We start from the raw sequence: 24,482 nt of genomic DNA on the forward strand, positions 1-24,482 counted from the left end.
CCAAGCAGAAGCTTACTGTGAATGAATAATAATGAATAAATAATTAATAAATTTCCAGTGAATGAACTGTCTTACAAGTAACCAATCACCACCCTTTTTCTTCCTCTTTCTTTCCTCTCTCTCTCCCTTCCTTCCTCCCACCTTTTCATCTTCTCATTCTTCTTTCCTTCACAAACGTTGTTGATTGGATAACTACTAAGTGCCAGGTGCTGTGTTAGATTCTAAGGACACTAAGTTAACTGAGGTATTGCTATAGCCTTTGAGGAATGTTCAATTCTACTTGAAGGGACAGATGGCCGAAGCAATGACACAGCACAAAATAATAAGTACAATGCTAGAGACAAGCACAAGGTGCCAAGAAGCACAGAGGAGGGCACTGATGTGTGTTTCATGGAATCATGGAGGGTTTCCACGAAGAGGTCATTTCTTGACCTCAGTTTCAAAGGTAAAATAAGAGTTAGCTAAATAAAGAAGGGCAGAAGGGAGTCAGAAAAAACAGCATGCAAGATATGCGATGCTCAACGGAGATTCAACTTGGCTTGAGCCAAACTGTGCATATATAAGGGCAAATGAAAAAGAAATGAGGCTGAAGAGACCACCCAGTCGCAGCTGCACACCTGGCCACCTCGCATCCTTAAAGAATTTGAACTTTACTTTGAAAACTAAATGTCCTTGAAATCACGTAAGCCATTTTAGCATTCTATTAGATTGGGTTCTTGTTCCCAATTCTTACTCCTCCCACTGCCACAGGAACTTGCAATAGAATAGAGAAGATGAAGTATACATCTCACCGACATTTAGCTTGGCCCTGTCCCTGGCCTTCAACAATAGTATGTGGCTGGTAGTGACGGCTGCTATTTCCAAGCCCAGGCCTTTAGAAGCAGCCCATGTTTCCATGAAGGCTGCTGCCCAAGAAGAATAAGCCCCAGGTAGCCTCTGCCTCTTCAGTTCTGGTCCTCGAAGAAGCGCCAAACCCAACCAACCTCAGCCAAAATGAGCCAAACCTCAGCTCCTACATACCCATGAGCAAGAAAAGTAGATGCATGTTGTTATAAGTCCCTGAGATCTGGAATATTGCTTCTTATTCTGCCTTATATTACAGCAATAGCTGACTAATGCAAGCACTGAGTCCATTCCCCACCCTCCAACCCCTGCTTCTTAAACCAAAATAAGGTGATGGTCAACTCAGAATCCATAAGGACTATTAGCTCTTTTGATAAGAACAATACATCCCACTGTGTCAATAAGGAAAGTGTAGAGGAGTATTGAAGCTATCCTGGATAAACTCAATTTCTTGTAAATGAAGAATATTCGTCTTTAGAGAGTTTAGATGGCTTATGAAAATGACAGAATCCTGGAAGACAGCTGCTCAATCATTCATTGGATTTTTAAGCAAGCATTGAAATAGATGTACACTGAGTGCCTGTTCAGCTCATGATCCCCATCCTGTGCGCAGCCCATGACACCTTCACACCCTCAAAGTGCAACCCCAGAAGCCACATTTCTACCACTTGTCTCTGCTCCCCCAGCATAGAGGACTGGAGCTGAGGATGTATCAACTCAGAATAGGGAAAGGGATGCTGAGAAGAAGGAAAGCTGGTATATAGAAGGAAAAAAAATGGGCCAAAACACAGAAAGAAGCAGAAACTAGTAGTTATGTGGCCCCTGAAGGCAGAGGACATCCAAGATAAATGGTCTTGGTTCCTACAGTTGTCTCTTCCTATTCTCAGTCCCCATGCCCTGGCAGCACTTTCTGTTGCTTGACCCAAGATGTAATTCTAAGTCATCATAATAAATTCTCCTTTTGCTTATGCTGGAGGAAGGTTCTGTTACTGGAATCCAAAAGAAACTGGAGGAAAATATATGCCTACTTTGTGTCATACATGGGCTAGGCATCAGGGATATAAAGCAAACAGGTCAGACAAATGAATAAAAACTTTTTAACAGCTCCTGGGTTATGAAAAAAAGAATGCACAGGTTATTTCTTTCCCAGATGTGGAGGCCTCCACAATGTCCTCTTGGAGGAACCGATAGTTAGGCTGAAACCTAAATGGTAAATTGGAGGTGGCCAGATAAACAGTTTACCAAAAAGAGTGTAAGGAACAGGGTCACATACCACCCAGGCGGGAAGGAAAATGTCTGAGAAATGGCCTTGCAACTGAGCAAAAAAGGGAAATGGCCCATATTGAGAGAAATGTTAGTGGAGTGGTGAGGACAGAGGCAAGAATGCAGTGGGTTGAAGAGCTGAGTGGGAAAACAGAAACAAACATAGACAACTCTTACATTTTCAAGATGCACGACTATGGAAGAGGCAAGGTTCTAAGTGGGGAGGGGTACACACAGGATGACAATGGGGAGTTTTGTTTGTTTGTTTAAGTGGGAAGGGCTTCCCATTCCAGATATGAGACACAGAATGACATATCTTGAAGAGGGTTTCTTCTGTGGGAGATGATGAACAGAAGGGACAGTACAATGAAATTGGGAAATAATGTGTCAAGAAGATAAAGACAGTCCATTCAGAATATGCAAATTTAAACTAAACTGCTCTTCCTATAAACCAACTGCTTGAGAGGAAATTATTTAATATTTGGGGGAGGGGAAAATGCTTCACCATCCTTAAAGGGAATGCTTAAAAACGAATTACTGTTCCTAACTTATTCATTCCCAGTGCCTCACCAACATGATCCTTTTGTAATAGATTCATATTTCAAAGTGTGGAATGAAAAAAATGTGTGCCAACCAGCAATGACACCAAGACAATCCTCTCAGGTATAACAACAAGGGAAAAAGTGAATATGGGGAGATTTTTAGCACTCCTATATTACAGGGTTGGTTTTCTTTTACAACTCTCATTTTCCAAGGTACTCAATGTATATCAAACAATTTGAAATTTTATTTTGTTGGTTTTGAAGAATTTTCTATATGTATGTAGACTATTTGATCAAGACTTTCTTCTTAAAATTGATAGTGTTTTGAGAGACAGAAAAATATTAGCATGAAAAGCAAACTATCTGTTGTAAAATGACCAGAGCACAGAAATTTTTGTAAAAGTGTTGTACCAGTCACATTTCCCAGACCCTTAATTGGGATGCTTTTAAGTCACTGCCATAACCTTGCCACTACTACCATTATTAATTACTACCCACATCACCATTACCATCACCACCATTGCCATCACCACCATCGCCATGACCACCACCACCCTCACCATCACCACCACTATCTCTATTTTCATGTCCACCATCACCTCTACAAATATCATCATCAGCTAGTTTCCTAGCATGATCTCTGAACCATGAGTTGCTGTTTGACTCAGTAATTTTTAAAATGGCTCATTCAATGGCAACCAAGTTCTGGGCTACTTTTGCTCCTGAAACTCCTTCTTTGTTCTATTTATGGTTAATTACCACAGAAATACAGGCCAAAGGCAAGGATGGAAAGTGGAGAATTAAGCCTGAGGGTGAAAGGTGGAGGAGCTCGATACCATTTAGTGGTACTGTGATAAAGACCTGCTGCTCAAAGCACACTGGTCTGCTGAAGGATGGAATTTCGATAGGAACTTCCAAAAATAGCATGTGCAGCCACGGCTTTATTTTTAATGTCCCAGCATTGATCCAAAAAAAAAAAAAAAAAAAAAAGTTGGGGGAGGGATTCAACTAAGCCAATGACGGAGAAAACTAATTTCATGGTAAGATAATTCTAAAATGTATTTAAGGTGCACTGGCAAGACCATTTTCAAAGAAATCTGCATTACAAAACATGCATGGGAACTGAAGACTCCATTCAGACCACCTCCAGCTGCTAAAGAAAAACTGTTATTCTTTAGTTCTCTCCCACTGTTTCCTGTAAACAATTTTATGAGGGAGAAAAAAACTTCCTTACCACACTGGCCCTCATCAAAAGAAAGACACAGCATGGAATAAATATTTTGTTTTGTTTCTTCCATTAGCAAAATATTTTTTTCTTTAGAAAACAGACATGAATAAACAAGAGGAAAACAGTGGTGCTGAAATTATTTATTAGCTTCCTTAAAGGAGATCAATATGGAAAAGTCATCGAAAATGGCCATTTTCAGGTTTTGCCAAAAAGAGAAGCTCAGTGAAGGCGTATCTTCTTGTGAGTTGTTATATTTTATGTTTAATGCCAAAAGATCCAAAGTAGAGATTTCACTTCTTAAAAATGTCAGAAATTCTAAATTACAGCTTCCACAGGCTCTGTAAACAAGGCTCTATAGGATACGTATAGTAGATTTTTCTTGTTGTTTATGATGATAACATCCTGCTCTTAGTGGGCGCATGTTGGGTGGACTTAAACTCGCAGTGGGAACTATAATTCAAACACAGCCCTGCAATAGCATGTCTTTTACTTTTAGCTTCCTCATTTTCCTTGCAGAAAAAGATGGAATTGATAATATTATGGAGAGTGTGTGTGTGTGTATGTCCTGTTAAATGTTAAATAAAATTCAAATGGCCACACAAAGTAATTCAATTAAATGATCATATAATCAAATAAATGTTCTATCAGTTCCATTTCTGCGCTCTTATTCAAATTCATTTCCATTTAAAGACACCCAATTTCTTCCTTTCTGAGACTTCTTACAATTTATGAGGAAAAAATGCCCATTCAAGATGCCTAGCTCATCATGCCATATATATTTGTACATTTCTTTCTACGCCTGATTTGTCATTTTCTTAAACTTAAGGCTTAAAGTTCTTATCTGGGAACATGTGCAGCAATTTCTGGCATTCTAAAATGCAAATCACTGCTTGAAAAAGTCAACGATAAGGTATGTTTAAAGAAAACAGAAGTTGTAATCATTAGGAAAACACAGTCCTTAGATGTCAGCGTAAAGAAACACAGGACTGAATACATCCCCCCAGGATTAGGAGTTTAATGAAGTTAGTCGAATTCCTGGGTTTCAGCTACAATGTTGATACTGACTAGTGCTGTTCTCAGTCCATAACCAGCTCTTGCACCAAGCCTATACTCTGCTTTATTTCACACTGAATTTGAATGCCACGTATGTACTGGGTTTAAACAGTGGGTCAAGAGTTGGCTGCCTGGTTTTTAAATTCTCAGTGTACCATGTAGTAGTTACAGGACTTTGGGCACATGATTTTCCTTCTTCTTCTCAATCTACTCATCTGCAAAATGGTGACAAATGGTACGCATATGATAGAACTGTTATAAGGATTAGGTGGGTTAATATGTGATGAATGGTTATCATACAGGAAATGCTATATTACTGTTGTGGTTATCATCACTTATTACTATTAATTATTATTATTAGCACAGATATCGGTTCCTTTAGATGACAGGTTCCTTGAGGAAACAAGCCAGGCCTTGTACATTCAGGAACGTAAACAAGCCTTGTACATGGTAGGTGCTCAACACATTAAACCTTTTCTAGCATCTGGTTTTCATTAGAAACTCTACTAAAGATTCAAAATGACCAGGGGCACAATTATAAAAGAATAATGAGAATTTCAAAAATATCCCATTTGGCAGCATGATCTTGCTCCTCTTTTCCTACGAGACTAATTAAAGAGAAACGGGACTCAGGACAGATTTAAGCAGAGGACGGTGCCAAGTGCTAAGATGACAGTCCTGCCTTCTTTCTCCTTCTTATCACATTGAATGGTGATGCTTGAGAGATAGCTTCCCATAGAATAGGCAAATAGAACACACGAGAGTTGGGAAATATAATCAAACTTTGAAACTTCTAGGAAAAAAACCAGGTTGGAAACAGTATATGTGATATGTTGAACTGGAGCAAGCACAGCCAACTCAGAGACAGAAGGGAAGTTTATATATACACTGCAATGGGAGTCAGAAAGAACATATCAAAGATACAGGTGGAAAGATGAAATGATTGAAACAAAGGAAAGCAGCTTCTTGTGCTACCTTGGCTTCAGTAACACTGTATAATTTTCTAACTTTTAACCCTAACATCCCTGCTAAGTATAGAAAAATCAAATTCTGCTCAGGGGTACCCACTATCTTCTACTGTGACCAGAGAGCTTTCTTATGGGACACATATACACTTCTCATCACAGGAGATTTCCAACGTAAAAATAATAGCATGGTGGCTGTCATTTTTTTAGCTCTATTAAAGTATAATTGACAAACAGAATTGCATATATTTAAGGTGTCCAACTTCATGGTTTGAAACATGCATGTACTGTGAAATGATTACCACGATCAAGCTACTTAACAACATAGCCATCATCTCCCATAGTTACCATTTCCTTTATTTCTCGTTCTCTTTTTTTCTTCAATTTAAAAAAGAAATAATCCTGACATTTGTGACTATGTGGATGAACCTGAGGAACATTATACCAGGTGAAATAAGTCAGACATGGAAAGACAAATAATGCATGATTTCAGTTATATGTAGAACCAAAGGAGCCAAACTCAGAGAAGCAGAAAATTGAAGGGGTGGGACAGCAGGTAGATGGAGGGGGCAATGGAGAGATGTTTGTCAAAAGATACAAAGTTCCAGTGACGTAAGATGAATAAGTTCTACAGATCTAATGTACAACATGGTGACTGTAGTTAACAATACAGTAATTGAATTGTACACTTGAAATTTGCTAAGATAGTAGATTTTTTTTTTTTTTTTTTGAGACTGAGTCTCACTCTGTGGCCCAGGCTAGAGGGCAGTGGCATGATCTTGGCTCACTGCAACCTCTTCCTCCCAGGTTCAAGCAATTCCCCTGCCTCAGCCTCCTGAGTAGCTGCAGGTGCACGCCACCACGCCTGGCTAATTTTTGTATTTTTAGTAGAGACAGGGTTTCACCATGTTGGTCAGGCTGATCTCGAACTCCTGACCTCATGGTTTGCCTGCCTCAGCCTCCTAAAGTGCTGGGATTTCAGGCATGAGCCACCGTGCCGGACAAGATGGTAGATTTTAAGTGTTCTTACCACCCACACACACACATTAAAAAAATGAAAGAAAATGTGTCATTCCTTTTAGATTAACATTTTTATTTGGAAAATTTAGACAACAAAAAGAAATCTTTAAAAATTTAAAATTATCTTTAATTCTATGGCTCATAGAGAGTATTGTTAATATTTTGGTTTATTGCTTCATTTTTAAATTTATTGAGACACTGATCATAATATATAGATCACAATGTATATAGAACATAAGAACATTTTAAAGAAGCATAACCAAGTGAACACCTATGTAAGCACCACCCAGGTTCAAAAGCAGAAAATTGTACCTTACCTCAGACTCTCTTTTTTGCTCCAACCATGATCACACCATATTTTCCTAAGCATATCCTCATCCTCTCTCTCTCCCTGAGCCTAACATCTGTTTTGCCACCTGTGGGTTGCATTCTTAAGTAATGTATTTAAAGTTATGTTTTGTAACTTTATGTAATGAAACTGTATACTATGTACGACTAGAGGCTTGCTTCTTTTCATTCCTCCTTGTGCCTGTGCAAGATTTATCCATGGGAAGTCTCAAACTGTATTTCAGTTCTTTTCATTGCTGTATAGTATTCCCCCATGTATTTCTTGATTCTACTATCAATGGACATTTGGGTTGTTGTTTCCATATTCTTCTGCTAAGAGTATTTGTTTCAATGTTTCTTGGTACAAATACGCAAAAGTTCTTTTGGGATTCCACTTAGTAATTCAGTTGCTGGCTTCATGAATTATGTGCAGGCTCAAGTGTATTAAGTGATATCAAAGTGTTTTCCAGAGTAGTTATACCAATATTCCCAACAAAAGTGGATAAGCATCCCCATCTACAACCTAATCATTGGTGTTATCAAACTTCCTAGTTTTTTCCCACATGGTGAGTATGCCTACTTATAACTACTGAGTTGGAGCATCTTTTTGTATCAGCTTCACCATTAAAGTTCCTCGTGTGCATGCACACACGCACACATGCACACACAGACACACACACACGAAGCATCTTGCCAATGTAGTAGATAATGAACTTACTATAGACACTGTGGAAAACTATGTGCTGTGTTAAAATTAATCAAAATATAAGAAGCTTCTCTGGCTACCCTGCCTTTACAATTTAAAATAAATATATCAATGATTGGATTAGAAAAACTGTTATGGTCGATGGCACCACTATTCACATAATTGCCCAAATCAGAACCTGAAAATCATTCTACTCCTGTCATCTTACATTACCTACCTTCCAGTAGGTGATCAAATTCTAAGACTACTTCTTAAATGCATCATGATTTCTAGAAAATCAGTTACCTCTTCTTCCATTATATATAACTACTTATATGTTCTATTTTTACTCATGTAAGTTTGTTTCCACTTCTTAGCAATTACTAACTGTGATGCAATATTTTTGTAGAGTTATTTTTCTAGGAGATACATTGAAAAGTGGTATTTTAAGTCATGGCATTACTGAAACAACAGGGGTTCAGTCTAGGTCCTGCTGCTTGTCACACAGAAAGTCAGTGGCCGAGACAATGATTGTTGCCAAGGAAGACGGCTTTATTCGGGTGCTGCTGCCAAGGAGATGGGAGATCAGCCTCAAATTCATCTCCCTGACTGACTAAAATTAAGAGTTTATATAGCCAGGAAGAAATGTAACAATGTGTAAAAAAACAGGAACTGGGTAGGGGGGTAAGGAATCAATCATGATGAATGAGGGGTTTGGCATCTCATTGTCTAGATGCACGATCTGGAGAGTTTCAGATCTTTGATTTTTTTTTCTTTTTTTTCTTTTTCTTTTTGAGGCCTGAGAGTCCTTTCCTGAGGAGGCAACTAAGATAAAACAAACATAAATTTCAAGCTTTAAAACCAGAAGGGTCAATTTCTATGTTTATCCAAAAAAAAAAAAAAAAAAAAAAAAAAAAAAAAAAAAAAAAAACACCCCTGTCTATGGGGCTAGTGGGACAGTTTCAATGGTAGTATATGAATGTTTAAATTTCTTAAGAAATCCAAAAGTGAATGTGGGTTCTCCACCACTGGCATAACCTCACAACATGTTTTAGTTTGATAGCTTTAGTGGATGGTAAAGGTATTTGCCTTTGCTTTCAATTCTTTCCTTGACTAATAATGTTATTTCACATCTTGGCACATGTTGTGAGTCATTTATGTTCCTTTTTTCTTGTGTTTATTTTCTATTTTCCTATTGTCTTTTTCTTACTGATTTGAGGAAGTTCTTTTGTGTAATCTGCATACTACTTACTTCTCAGCTGTAGGTGTTGCCAGTTTGTGGTTTGTCTTTTCTGTTTACATTGTCTTTTGATAAACAATATCTTAGTTTTAATATAGTCAAGTTAAATCCTTACTAAATGGTTTGCTCTTTTGTGTCTTGTATTATTTGTGTCTTGTTCAAGAAATCTTTTTCTACCCTGTGGTCATAAAAACGTAATCCTATATTTTCCTCTAAACATTTTATAGTTTTCTCTTTCCCTTCTAAATTTTTAATTACTTGTAATTTACTCTTGGTATGAAGGCAGGCACCCAATTTCACTCTTATCATATGATTAATTATTTGTCCTAGCAACATTTACATTTACCTCTGTTCTACAATGCTGTTTCTATAAATTAAGTTGTAATATTTGCCTGAGTTCTTGGCGTGCTCTACATTTCACTCCATGGTTCTGGTTCTAACTCCCTACAGTGTCTAAGCTGGAATAGAGATTTAAATAAGCCTGTGTTTGAAACGGGTTGTCTTACCTTCATCTTCCTCATGGGTGTCTTGGGTATTCTCTGCACTTTCCTTTTGCAAATAAATCTTTTATAAAACAGTTCATCTAGTTACAAAATTCACACAACTCCATTGAGGTTAAATTGGCATTGAATCTGTAAATCAACTTAATGTCTTCCTGGCTAGGAATATGATATAGCTCTCCATTCATTTTGGTTTTCTTTAATTTTTTTAAATCAAATTTATAATCTATAATTGTTCCCTAGTTCTATTTGCCTAACCTCACACATTTATCTAAATGGAAAGACGGTTATTACAAAACTTTTGTCAGATTTATTTCTTGTTACTTTATTTATATTGCTACACCATGTTCTTGGTGCTAGCATCTAGAAATGTAACTCATTTAGATAGACAGACAGATGATAGATACATACACACATACATACATACATACATATATACATACACAGATACATACATTGATTGATTTTATATCCAGTAATTTGCAAAATTGCCTTCCTAATTCTAGCAATACATTTGTAAATCATTTTGAGTTTTCTTCATCGATAACCTTCAAACAATGACAGTTTTGCTTCTTCCTCCAGTCATTCTTTTTCTTTGTCATATTGTATGGGCTGAAATCTCCAATATAATAAAAACGAGGAACTGTGACAGTGGGCTTTCTTATCTCGTTCTTGATCTTAAAAAGAATGCTTTCAATATTTCACCAGTAGGTGTATGCTTATTGTAGGTTTTGTATAGATCCCTTTTGTCAGACTAATAAAGTTTCATTATACACCTAGTTTGCTACCAATTATTCAAGTCATAAATAAATGCTGATGTTCTTCAAATTCCTTTTTATGTCAATCTATTAAAAGTTTTTAGGCTGAGCACAGTGGCTCACGCCTGTAAATCCAACACTTTGGGAGGCTGAGGTAGGAGGATCACTTGAGGCCAGGAGTTTGAGACCAGCCTAGGCAACACAGCAAGACCCCATCTCTGCCAAAAACTTTAAAAACTAGTCTGGCACAGTGGCACACACTTGTTGTCCTAGCTTCTTGGGAGGGTGAGGTGGGAAGATTGCTTGAGCCCAGGAGGTTGAGGCTGCAGAGCACGCCACTGCACTCCAACCTGGGCAGCAGAGTCAGACCCTGTCAGACCTGTCTGAAAAACAAAAGTTTTCAAAAAATCCTTTAATGTGTTTTGTGTGATACAGTAATCAATTTCCTAATTTTAAATCAATTTAACATCCTTGAGATAACACAACTTGATCATTATACACTCTCTTTCTTAGATGTATCTGGACTTCATGCGCTTACAACTTTTATTAGATATCCATACCCCCATTCATGAAGAAAGCAGAGTATAATTTTTATTATTTTCTAATCTCCTTATCAGGGTTTTTGTAACAAGGTTGTGCTTGCCCCGTGTAATGAATTTGGGATTGCTGCCCCTTCCTTCTTTTCAGAGGGAGTATAGATTACCTGTTCCCCAAGTACCTGGTAGAGTCACTTGGCACAGATGTGAAAGTTCAAGGTTTTGTGGATTTGTCAGAAAACCTCAGGGTGAAAGCCAACTGTGGAGCTTATCCACCCTGCAGAATTCCAGCTTGTAAGTTTTGGCCTCTTCAGATTCAATCTTTTTGAGTTCGTTCAGCAACGCAGTTTAAAAGATTTTTAAAATATATTTTAGCCGGTCTTTGGTTATTTTAATCAGATGGGCTTTCATACTACCAGAAATGGCTGTCCTAGTGGCTGTGCTCTTCTAAGAAGACCTGTCTTTATTTCTAGGACCATGTCTACCTCAGCTCACCACTGTGTCTCTGGCATGCAGTAGAGGCTCAGGTAATATTGTTAAATGAACAAATGAATACCGCAATTGCATTAAACATGTTTTGTGGTTTTTCTTCTTATAATACGTTATAATTTTTACTTAAATGTCAATCACTGCTGCCTAACTGTCAGTTTTTGACGGATATGAAGCTGTGTATATATCTTCTCACTCCCAGCGTCTGGCACATAAAAATAGTGAATAAATGAGTAAATAAATACACAGATAAATCCATCTCTGTAGTTGATTTGAATATATGTAGGTTAAATTTCAACCAGATGCTCTTTTATCTGCTACCAAATCAGTAATTAATGCAATGCGGGGAAACCAAGATGTAAATTATTGAATTCCGTAGCAAAGTAAATTTACTGTCATTTAATTGGGTGTATCTACCATTTTGTAGAGTTGCTTATGTAAATCTCAGATAATTAAAAGCCTACAGTGAATTGTTCCATAGCACTTACGATGCTTTTTCTCATTTCTGCCCCCAGGCAGCTTGTTTTTGGCAATAGACGTCCAGCTCCCATGCATTGTTTGAACATAAGTTATACTTCCTGACAATATGCTCTGAACCTCACCATTGAAAGAGAGAGAAGTCAAATAGGTCTGTGCCGAGCGGGCACACTGCCAGACCTATCTCCTTAACTGAAAACTGCCTACAAATAGAATTTAGAGTCATCTGAGCTGTCTAATTCTTAAAGCCACTGTTATTTGAAGTAATGGCCTCCCACAGTTTACTATTAAGTATAAAAATATCAAAAATCAATACCAATGCACATGTATTTCTCTGAAGAAAAACAAATGTATCTATCATAACTGACTGCATCTAGTCTTAAAAGGTGTGTAGACCAGGCCAACAGCTGAATTAACCCAGCTGTCTTTGAAAACACCATGATACTTCCAAAACCTGATAGCTCAAAGAAGATACACTAAATATATGTACCAAACATTACTGAATCTTACAGAAAATATATGAACTCTGAGAAGGAAACAATTCCAAGGTAAAGCTTAGTTACCAAACTAAAATAATTTTTCTCCTATATATAAAACCATCGACAACTTAAATAAGTAGAAGAATTTCAAGCAGATAAATTACTTTCACAGCGTAAACTTGTTTAATTTGCTAAATTCCCAGTACTATCTTACGGTCTGAAGCTAGACGTTCCTCTCTGATTCTGGCTTTACTCTCTGCTCCCAAATACTAATAATGGCACAGTGGTGGGGTTAGAAACACATAGAAAAATGGTTCCAGACTGTGAAATATAACACTGTTTCATGGAAATTATGTCTTGCCTATTATGTTGTGTATATCCTGGCTCTATCTTGAGCTTCAAGTATAAGATTCTAATAAAACGCCTGCCTTTAATGACTGCAATATAGCAAATTTAGCTACTCAAATGTATTTGAAGTAAACCAATTTGCTCATTAATCATCATTATACTCACAAGGAGAATCAAGCAAATAACCTTTCAAAATGTTTCTCAGGTCAAACTTCACATCACTCCTACAACTTTCAAACACTGAATTTTAAAAGGCGGTCTACAAATATATGCACACACCATATCCAGCTAATTAAAGTAGATCTTGATTACCCCATTACTCAATTTATCATTTTAAAGGTACAAAAGCAAATGTGAACACTGATCAATCTCTTTACAACTTGGAGGACATCATTCTTGGGATGGAGTCATAGCTAATGTGTGTACCTAGAGCTGAGAAAGGAACATGTATGCAATCGTACCAAGAACTGTTGAAATGTAAAAGAAATATTACAATCACATTTTTATCCAAATGAATATGTACAAATTAACATACTGCAACACAGCAACAGTAGAATTATCAGAATCCATCTTCTTTTCAAAACTGCATGCCTACCCCTGATAGCAGAGATGTTAACTGACCTACTAAGAAGGGTGCCTATATTGTCGGATATACTCAGTATTTTTCCATATTGTGTTACACTCTATTCTGAAATTAGTGTGACTTTCACAGTTTTTTTTTCTTTTCCAATATGATAACCAAGATGATCTTATGAGAAGCAAGTCCATGATGATCCTGATAGCCCTTTTTTGAAGTCAGTGATATCTCAGGTTCAGAACAAGATAAAGCATTTTTTCTTCCTTTTCTTGAGAACTTCTATAGATATGTATTTATTTTTTCCTCTTTATTTATGATAAAAATAGTAAACATCAAATAAGTATTAATTATATCCTCAGGAAGTACCTACTACCACATCCCATTGTCTCTCCTGCCAGGATCAATTACAAATTGTAAATGCTCCACTGTTTTTCATATAATCTCTTTTTTTTTTTTTTTTTTTTTTTTTGAGACAGTCTTGCTCTGTTGCCCAGGCAGGACAGCAGTGACACAGTCTCGGCTCACTGCAACCTCCACTTCCAGAGTTCAAGCAATTCTCCTGCCTCAGCCTCCCAAGTAGCTGGGATTACAGGTGCCTGCCACCATGCACAGTTAATTTTTGTATTTTTAGTACAGACGGGGTTTCACCATGTTCGCCAGGCTGGTCTCGAACTCCTGACCTCAGGTGATCCACCTCCCACCCCCCTTGGCCTCCCAAAGTGCTGGGATTATAGGCATGAGCCACCACACCCAGCCACATCACCTCTTTCTTACAGACCTCTTCATTTTTATCAGTGTCTCCTGCAGTTTCCAGTTCCCAGGTGGTTTTAATAATGTCCTAGCTCCCTCAGAAAACATACAGCAAAAAAATGGACATATGATCTAGGAATTTCAAATCTCAAACTGCAATTCAAAGGCCACTCTTATCTTTTCTTTTTTTTTTTTTTTTGTCTTGAGAACTTAACAAATGTAACAGATGAAGTAGGCAGGACAGTCCCTTAGAACCTATTCCAAATGTTAAAAAAGAAAGTCAAATCAGAACCAGAGCAGTTAAAAAAGGAAGTCAAATCAGAACCAGAGCACCTTGACTATGAAATGCAGCTGCTTGCTAAGGCTTTGTTCCTTCGTCATTACTTCTGACCCTTTTGAGTGAGTCTGAACTCAAAGAGAGAAATGGCTCCATTAAAAGAACTGAGCAGAAAATATCTAAGAAAAACTTCTCTGGATATTTTGTAATAAGATGGAAGCATCACAAATCAGACGTAGTGCAATCAGTCCATACACTTCATCTCTCTCTCTTTTTTTTTTTAACTAGCAATATAATTACATGAATAAATGCTTAAAACAGAAAAAACATAATTTGGCATTCCTAACATCCAGTATATTCTTGACTCCAGGTTTTCAACCATTACCGTCAAGCACAGGACTCAGTAAATGCTTTTGGAACGAATGAAGGTAAGACCACAGTATGAGAATACAGAATACAAAGCAGGAATTGTGTTTACCTGGGTAACGATAGAAGAAAAGATACTACATGTTAGTAGGCAAATTGGGTCTTATTTTTTGTTAATCCTATTTCCTCCTTGGTTCCTAAAACTATATGCAATACTACTGGCAAGAAAAAAGTTATCTAGTAGAATAGGAATCTTATCCACTAGCTACTGAACCCAGTCGTATAGACTCTTAGCCTTCTTGTTGAGGAAAAAAGAAAAAAACTCAATGAAACAGGTGACATGATTGTAAAAAAAGAAGAAAAAGGAAAACAAGTTTTCTTGGAAAAAAAAATGTCTACATGCAATTTATATCTTAAGTAAAATATTTTAAATCTTCTTACTCAAGAGTATCTAATGATGAGATTACCAGGTCTAAATTAACAGAGCTACTTCTCCTTGATACAGAAATAGGTTCCTATTGATCAAATTCAGCAGAGGGCAAACTAAGCAGTCTTGTCTGCCCATCTGTATGTGTTTTGCCAGCTCAGAATTTCCCTAAAGAGGAACAGAAGTGCTTGGAATCAATACTGTCCAATCCAATTTTTTTTCATGGCTATCAAGGAGAGTTCGGTAATTAAGAAGCAATTCCATTAAAATGTCTAGTACCTATACAACAATCAACAGGGACTCAGATGATTTTCTGTTTCTGAAATACTATTTATGTGTTCACTTTGCGCATCACATTTAGGTAACTGCCTCATTGTCACCAAGCAAATAACAATTTTTCTCTTTCTCCCACCTGACAAGCCAGAAGTTGAGAGTTAAGATGAATAATTGTATATTGTTTGAGGTTGGGGTTATCTTAAAGTAGTCCATCCTGGCATCTTAAGGTTTGGGACATTAAGCATTTCTACAACTTAAGCAAACTGCTTCCATTAAGTATTTTAAAGGTAAATGTCAATCTAGCTACATTCAAATAACATAAATTTTCTATTAAAAGAATAAGTGTTTGTCCACTGAAATATACTTCAGAGTAAAAGCAGTATAAGAGCAGGGATACCTACTATCCTGGAATACCTACTGTAGTCATTCTACTACAACTGAATGAAAAGACAAAAAATACGTTTGTCCTTTTAAAAATTTACCTGGAAGAGCTGAGTTTTTATAATTCCATTGTCCAACTAAACATACACATAATAAAAGGCACTCAATGAAACTGACTCTTCACAAAGGATAGCATAGCTTCGTCACTCTACCAGGAACAACTTAAGAAATTGTGAGTACTCAACTCAAGAGGCCTAGGTTTAACCATCAGCTTTTGAAAGGCATTTGGTCATTTTTCCACAGTAATTCCACTGGCCTGGCTACTTCGATTTCACAAAAGCACAAGCTTTCTGTTTCTACTATAGAGTCAGCATCAAACAGTTTGAAACTGTTGTAAAGTCTTTAGCTAACAACCTGAATATGAACAAATAGTTCACACTGGTTTACAATAAAGGCAAAATTCTACATTATTTAACCATCAAACTTTTATTTCAAAACTATACTCAAAGTACTAAATGTAGCCACTTGTTCAAGTTCAAGCCTTATTGTTTAAATTTTTGCCTAATTGCCTTTAATTTTGTTTTATCTGTCAGTTAGTGGCTGGAGACACAAATATATAGACCACAGAGTAGATAATCAATAAGTGATAGAGAGACTGATACTCAATTACCCCTTTGTAGGCTGGGTGTGGTGGCTCATGCCTGTAATCCAAGCACTTTGGGAGGCCAAGGCAGGCAGATCACTTGAGCCCAGGAATTTAAGATCAGCCTGGGAAACAAAGTGAGACCCTGTTTCTACAAAAAATAGAAAAAAAAATGTAGCCAGACATAGTGGTACATGCCTGTAATCCCAGTTACTCAGGATGCTGAGGTGGGAGGATGGCTTGAGCCCAGGAGGCTGCAGTGAGCCTTGATCATACCACTGCACTCCAGCCTGGGGGACAGAGTGAGATGCTGTCTAAAAACAACAAAAACAACAACAAACCCCTGTAGTGGTGAAAACATTATTTTCTGCAACTAATACTTATTGGGATCTACTTCCCTCTTAAGAGTCCTTGCTTAATTTTACTACATTTTAACATCATGTCAAATCAGTAAACTCTAATGCAAAATGATCTTGGTTAATACACACTGGTAAAATTAGTAGTCAGATGGACAGACAAAAATATAGAAGCTGAGTCCTGATCTAGAAAGCGGAAAAGGTTAGGAATTTACATCACTCACCCTCCTAGACACAGTAATTCATTTAACTTCGATTTATTTCAGCATATCAAAGATATTGTATACTCTTCTGCTTGGCTGGCATAAAGGCATATATATTTTTTTTAGGGTTCCATAATATTATTCCCTGGTAATAACAGAAGTGGCAAAAATAAAACAAGAAGTGAACCAGATAATCAGTTTTTAGACTCAAAGTCTTAAAATGTCAGTGCTCCTATTCCTAACCACCGTCCTCATGATCTGAGGGTTCTACTGTCTACAGTGACTCACAGTCAAACAGACTGCAAATCTGACTTTTCTAATGCAAATGAGTCTCTCCATCCATTAAAAAAAACTAAATGTTTTAAGTTGTAAGTAGAAAGCTCTGCTCCTTTAGCAAACGCCCGTCCAAGTGAAGACAGCATCACACATGAGCAGATTTTAGTGTTATAATCAATGCAACTTAAAAACATTGATCTGACACATAGTTAGTATTATGAATAATCATTGTGCTGCATGGTAATTAGAGATAAATGCTAAGTCGTTCACATAAATGACTACAATTAATGTTAGGTTTACACAGCAAAATCAAATTTTCATAGTACTACATTTTTCATTAAATTATCCCCAAAATCAACAATTGCTATTATCATAGTCATTCTCATACTCACATTGAAAAAGCAAAGGTCTCAAATTCTACTCCCCCATGGCTGATCCGCATCAGCATAGACCCCACTATGATTTCACTGATGGCCCAGAGCTGAGGCACATTCGGTTCCCAATACATGCCCTAAATTCCAGACCCTTAATCCACAGGCTCCGTGAAAAGGCCCAGCGCAACATGTTCAATCTTGACAACATCTACTGCCCACAGAGCCAACGTTAAGACAGCGGAAACCCTGTACTCAGAAGGCCAAGGGTAAGCTAGGGGTGGGGGAGTGGTAGAGGGAGAAGGGTGAGATTCTTCCCCTTTTGCGTCAACTTCTTTCAAGAATCTTACAGAATTCCTTCCAATGATGACCAACAGGGCAAGATAAGGAGGATAAGATAAAGGGGAGAAGACCCAGAAAGGGAAGTGTAGTTCTCCTTAAGACACTCTTTTCTATATCCATGTTTTGATCAAATTTGACTCTCTTCAATACTGCCATCAAAAGTTAGCCAAGAAATATTTAAAATTTTCAGATTATTCAGAGTTGGAGAAAAGAAGGGGGGTTATGTACTAAGCAGTGCTGTGATGTAATCCTAGTCTTCCTGTCCATTTGATTTCCAGGCATATAGTGACTTTGAGGCTTTCTGAATGAGCAAAGTAACCAGCAGCTAATAAAATGGCTTGTAGCTTCAATAATAATTCTACCCTAGAACCCGTTTTCTGCTTCCTTCAATGCTACTGAAAGGACACCATGGGTATACTACCTGAGGAAAGGCATATTGAGGCAGGGCCTGGTTATTTTCACTTGGCTGTTGAGAGATGATTCTCCATGGTGTTTCTGCACATCTTATAGCAGCTTTTGTGCTGGTCTAATCTTTTAAGGGTGTTTGTATGACAAACAGTCTTAGAAGATAAAGATAGTATCTTCGTTTTTTATAGCAAGCAATGTGTACACATGGACATACAAAGTGGAATAATAGTCATTGGAGACTCCAAAAGGTGGGAGAGTTGGAGAGGGGTGAGGGATAAGAAATTACCTATGGAATACAATTTACCCTATTTGTATGTGGTTACTGTAAAAGCCCAGACTTTATCGCTGCACAATATATCCATATAACGAGAATGTATTCGTACTCTCTAAGTCTTTCTTTTTAAAAAAAAAAAAAAAAAAAGAGCATTTTCCTCCAGGGCAATGGTTGGTCAGGTTTACACATGATCTATAGTAAAATATTTGGCTTTTTTATACTCAGGGGTCCTTAGCTGTGTCACAAATCCTTGTGTGCACCTGTCATGCCAAGAGTCTCTGACCCAAGGGTCTCATGTCTCTTGCCAGCATCCCATAAAACTATGGCAGGGTAACCTGTTAGCTTGCAAGTAGGGTAAAATTTCATCATGCAATTCCTCCCAGGTAGTAGGGTAGAAAGTTCCTATGGATTCTCTAACCCACCCTGGGGGGGGAATAAAAAACAGAGGAATGTCTTAGAAAACATAGAGGAATTCCATACTCCAGGGTATGGAAATAAAAAAACATAGAATAGGTGCCAAAAGAAAATTAATAGCCAGGCATAAAAGAATTTCTCCAAGGCCTGGGAGCAGCCATATTTCCCTAAATAATCGAACAGTTCCCTTAATCGTATATTAGAAAAATGTATATTACTTTAAGACACAAGACTTTTGTGATTCCTGATAGAACCGTTGGTAATTGAAAAAAATCAGAAAGCTAATATAACTTTCTTAAAATTCACATTTTTGAAAAGCAAATTTGAATGACATTGAAAACCCTATTTGTGATTGCATATATTAATTTGCAGTCTGCCTCCAAAATGTTAAAAGCAAGCTAAATTATTTTCATGTCAATGGATTTTTGTCAATCTTTTAAGGGAAAAAAGGAGAACTTTGTAATTTCTCAGAGTAAGAAAAACGTCTCCTTCAACACTTGAGTTCCTGCTGCTCAGTGGTGTCATTTGTTTGGAGCACAAACTCAATATTGGTCCAGAAGACAGCTATTTACACTCAAGTTCTGAATCTCTATGAATTTAACAGGTTTACGATATAGATGTACTGAGGGTTATGTTCTCCTTGGTTAGTTAATGCTCCACGACATTTAATTCTGCATTACACAAATACCAGTAAAGAGAGTGAAAAATAAAACAAGATGCAAATTTTATGTTCATTGCAATGTCAAAATTAGGCCACAGAAAAATTCCTGGCTGGATTCAGAGTTTTCTTGTGCCAACTAAAGCCTTGGTAAAATGTTAAGTTATTTTTCGCCAATTCAACAGAGGTAAAAACGATCACATAAAAACCAGACTAAATAAAAACAAGTCAATGAGGCTGCTACACATAAAGCTTTATACAAATGGACGATCAAAACATTTCCAAATGTCAGGAATTCATTTAGAAATTTATAGTATCTTAAAAAAAGGAAAAACCTCCTAGTATAAATTTGCTTTTCTGTACATTTAATCCCAACCTCTCATGATCACAAAAATATCTATCTTCTCAATTTCTAGAACCATATCTATAATGTTAATTTGCAGAGTACAAGCAGTCTTCCAGTGCTATATCCCAAAGGTGGCCAATTTGATTACAGTGTTTAAAGAAGATGGCCTAGAAGGACAAAACTGTACATAAAAACAATCAACTCTGCACAAGACGGCTTTTCCTAATCATTTTTTGACATGCATAAATCAGAGATGCATTTGTGTTACCTAATCACTACTAATGAGACTTGAGCAGAGAATTCAAACTTCAATATTTAGCTAAAATCCTGAAGTGTAGCGTCTGAATTAAATTAATACCCTTGCTTGGAAAGCTAAGATAAAGCATTTTACATTTTCTAGATTTGGTATGAACACTCAAGATTGGATAATATGACTATGCCTTAACCTTTAGACTAGAGTGAAACTGAAACAAAAAGATGCAAAACCAGTCTTGCCAATACTGGAAATTCAAAATAAAAATATATTTTGGCTTTTTTTAAGGATAAAATTATGTTATCTATATCAACATCATTGGGTTTATTTATTTCAATAGTAGAAAAATAGGTGACGTGACTACCATCTACCCATCCTTTGTCCCCCTAACACTGGGTGATTTTTTAATGTGTAATACTATTATACATTAAATTACATTACACATTGCATTTTTAATGTGTAATACTATTACACATTTTTTTTTTTTTTAAGGTGAAGCCTCCACCTACAATTCTCACTTTAATCAGCTGTGCTTTCAAATGACAGGGAGGCAGCAAACACATTTAAAATATAGGTGCTAATCTGCGTTACCTGTGGGGTTTTTTTTTTTTATTATTATACTTTGAGTTCTAGGGTACATGTGCATAACGTGCAGGTTTGTTACATATGTATACTTGTGCCATGTTGGTGTGCTGATTTTTAATGAGGTAATACTATTCTATGAAACATGGAAAAAGTTGGAAATAAACTAGCTTAGGTCTAGCTGCTTTCATGACAGAATAAATCTGCTTCTGTAGTATTGGTTGGTCTTCTGACATGGCAAAAACTGATTCCACCTGAGGCCTTAATATAGGGGTTTGAAGGGCTCCCATTAGGACTTCACAAGCCACAGCCGAGTATGTGTCTAACACCAGCATATTTGATACCCGCCCAGACTGTTTTTCTAGTATCATAATTTCACCTCTTTAGCAGAGATACCAAATGTTCTATCACAGGCTACAACTGCACTTTTGGCCACATCTATTTCATAATGAGCAGGGACAGTTACTGCCTTTTTCTCAGCAAAGAAAATATTGCTACAACATAATTGCTTATTAATCATAGGCACAGTTTCTATAGACAAGTTAGCCAGAAACCTCTGAGGCAATTTATATGCTCAAGACAATCATCTCAACTTCTTGTGAAACTGATAAATATTTGTACTGAAGAATGAAAGAGAGATGGCCTGTCTCCAGGGTATGGAAAAAATACTCAATAATCATTGAAATCCCAGCTAGAAAAAAAAACACAGAGATAGGCAAGCAACGGTCTATATTCAACACAAAATGTTTAAAGACATCTTTATCTAAAAATAAACAGATCTCACAATAATTCTATAAAAAGTCAACTACAGTGAGATTTTTCACAAACATCAATGTTCTGTTCAGATGAATAGACATGTTTTTAAATAAGTCTCAAAACAAACCATAAAAGTTCCTATGGCAAATACCAGTGGGAATAAAGAAAGTAACAGTCTATCAAATAGGTCATAAAACTGATAAAAAGCCAATTGTATATCCCCCCAAAAAATGACTTTGTTCAAGCCAACTCATTTATAAGAACTACCCATCTCCCAGAGAGCATGTTTCCAGATTCACTGACCTACCATTGAGCAAAACATTTGTTTGAGGTCAGCAGGGCAAGTTCCACATATCACAACTAGTTGGGTCTTTGGAACATAAGGCATAAATATGGGGAAAGGACCAAAATAAAAATTACTGTCCAACCTGAGGCTGCTCTTTGATGTGTTTTCTTAAAATCCAGGGTACATGTTTTATCTGTAGTTTTCATAAGTCAAATTAGAGTTTTAGCAAGCAATACAATGTAATGCACAACACCTCTCATCTCAGAGAAATTCTAACTTTTAAATTCTATCATCGTTTTCATAATGGAGAAGGGCAACAAAAGTCATCCAACAATGCTCAATATATCTGGAAACTGTTTCCAAGAAGTAAGTCTCTTGTAAAAAAAAGCTAGATAGCCTACTACTTGCATTCTCTATAATAATGAACATCTATATTGTTACAGTGTTCTGAACATTTAAATATATACACTGATTACATATAGAGTTATACACATATATGTGAATATGTACATTTATGTATGCATGTATATACATATGGGAATATATATATGGAGGTATGGTCTCCTGAGGATAAATTTATTTGATTATTTGAGATTTAACATGGGCCTACCCTATAAAGAGATCCCCTTGGAAGCTTTATTTGGTAACAATGAAGCCATTGCCCAGGAGTAGACTAAGAGAGATAAAGGCCTGAATCATGAGAAGTATCCTCCCTTATAGAACTCTGCAAGAAGTGTAATCATCAGGCTGGTAGCAGAGGGATAAATTTTATTTCTCCCAGACTGGCATGTAGATGTCAGAAGGAGCGCCTTGGCAGTATCTTCCTGGGGTGGAAGGGGAGAGAGGATCTTTTTTGGACAAGAGTTCATAGTAAGCATGGTCATTCTAAAGACTTCCAGATTATGCCAGACACAGTGGTTTAAGCCTGTAATTTCAGCACTTTGGGAGGCCAAGAAGGGAGGATAGCTTGAGCCCAGGAGTTTGAGACCAGCTTGGGAAAGATGGTGAGATCTGGTCTTAATGAAAAATTAAAAAATTAACCGGGTATTGTGGCACACGCCTGTAGTCTCAGCTACTCAGGAAGCTGAAGCAGGACTCCTTGAACCCAGGAAGTTGAGGCAGCAGTGAGCAATGATCACACCAGTACACTCCAGGTGGGCCACAAACTGAGACCCTGCCTCTAAAGAAAAGACTTCTAGATTACACCAACTTAAACCAAACGTAGGAAAAAAATGAAAATAAAAACTATACCCCATCCAAAAATATATGCTCATTCTGTGGCTGCTAACGTGCAGGGCATGACATACAAAGATGAACTAAACAAATACTGTCATGGTCTAATGCAGACAGGCAAACAATTTCAACACAAACTAAGTGCTACAGAAGAGATGCAGGAATACAGAAGGACACTTTGTTAGAGAGACATGAGGTAGGAGGGGTCCCCAGGGGAGGCCCTCTGGAGTTCAGCCTAGACAGTCAAGTGGATAAGGAGGAAGAGAAATTGCAGGGGTATTAGACAAGGGAAAAATGTACAGGGGCAAAGAGAACATGATATATTAGAAGCATAAATGGTTTAGGGCGAATATCACCATTATTTTGAGTATTTATTAGGTGCCTTGCACTGTAGTAAACACTGGAAATACCCAGAAGAAAGCTGTGTTCAGGAGAGCAGTGAGAAATGAGGACTGAAAGTTTGGCTAGAAGTAGATTGAGATGGGCATGTGGTGCATTTGGTTTGGTATTTAGCTGTAAGTAATTTAAAAACCATACAGTAATTTTAAACAAGGGGAAAACATGATCATACATGAGAGAGAGACATTCTGGTGGCCTACATAAGGATGATGACAAGAGTTGATTAAATTTTAAGGAATAGACACAATTAAGCAGGTGTATATAAGCGGCATAGAATTTAAGACAGTAAAATGTATGTTTAGTGGGCCGATTTTTAAAGGTAACCAAGAAACTTTGTGCCAAGAGAAAAAATAAGTTGCACATGCTCAAATTTTTAGGCCAGAACTAAAGAAGATTTGAGAAGTCATAGCTCTGGCTTCAACCAGCTGCAATAACTGTACCATGGACAATTAGGTGAAGGCTCCACAAGGATAAAAGTTGGCTCTATGTTTAGGAAGAAGAGCACCATCTCCTCAGACTGTAATAATGACACAGCTCTGATGAGTGGTGGAACACCAGGCTTCTTGGTCTTCGCACCAGTTTTGATAAAACAACACAGACACACATGGAATGGTTTTAAGGAGCGGAAAGTTTAATAGGCAAGAAAGAAGGGAGAAGACAGAAGGAAGACTAAGAGAGACAAAGGCCTGAATCATGAGAAGTATCCTCCCTTATAGAACTCTGCAAGAAGTGTAATCATCAGGCTGGTAGCAGAGGGATAAATTTTATTTCTCCCAGACTGGCATGTAGATGTCAGAAGGAGCGCCTTGGCAGTATCTTCCTGGGGTGGAAGGGGAGAGAGGAGACAGACGGAGGCAGGGCTCCAAAACCCAGAG

General features: G+C 37.2%; 1 protein-coding gene and 1 long non-coding RNA gene across 4 annotated transcripts in view; one reads left to right on the forward strand and one right to left on the reverse strand.

Moving 5' to 3' along the window:
• The window catches only part of LOC105477531 (heparan sulfate 6-O-sulfotransferase 3), a 759,454-nt gene that overhangs the window by 373,044 nt on the left and 361,928 nt on the right, over positions 1-24,482 (reverse strand). The gene's annotated exons all lie outside the window — the stretch shown is intronic.
• The window catches only part of LOC105477505 (uncharacterized), a 96,096-nt gene continuing 83,951 nt past the window's right edge, over positions 12,338-24,482 (forward strand). For all 3 annotated transcript variants that reach the window (XR_011614659.1, XR_984735.2, XR_984731.3), the window contains exons 1-3: positions 12,338-12,474; positions 14,728-14,785; positions 17,823-17,925. This is a non-coding gene — a long non-coding RNA (uncharacterized lncRNA). The remainder of the gene's footprint in view (positions 12,475-14,727; positions 14,786-17,822; positions 17,926-24,482) is intronic.

This window comes from Macaca nemestrina, chromosome 16, assembly GCF_043159975.1.
Source record: "Macaca nemestrina isolate mMacNem1 chromosome 16, mMacNem.hap1, whole genome shotgun sequence".
In the NCBI taxonomy this organism is placed as follows: domain Eukaryota; kingdom Metazoa; phylum Chordata; class Mammalia; order Primates; family Cercopithecidae; genus Macaca; species Macaca nemestrina.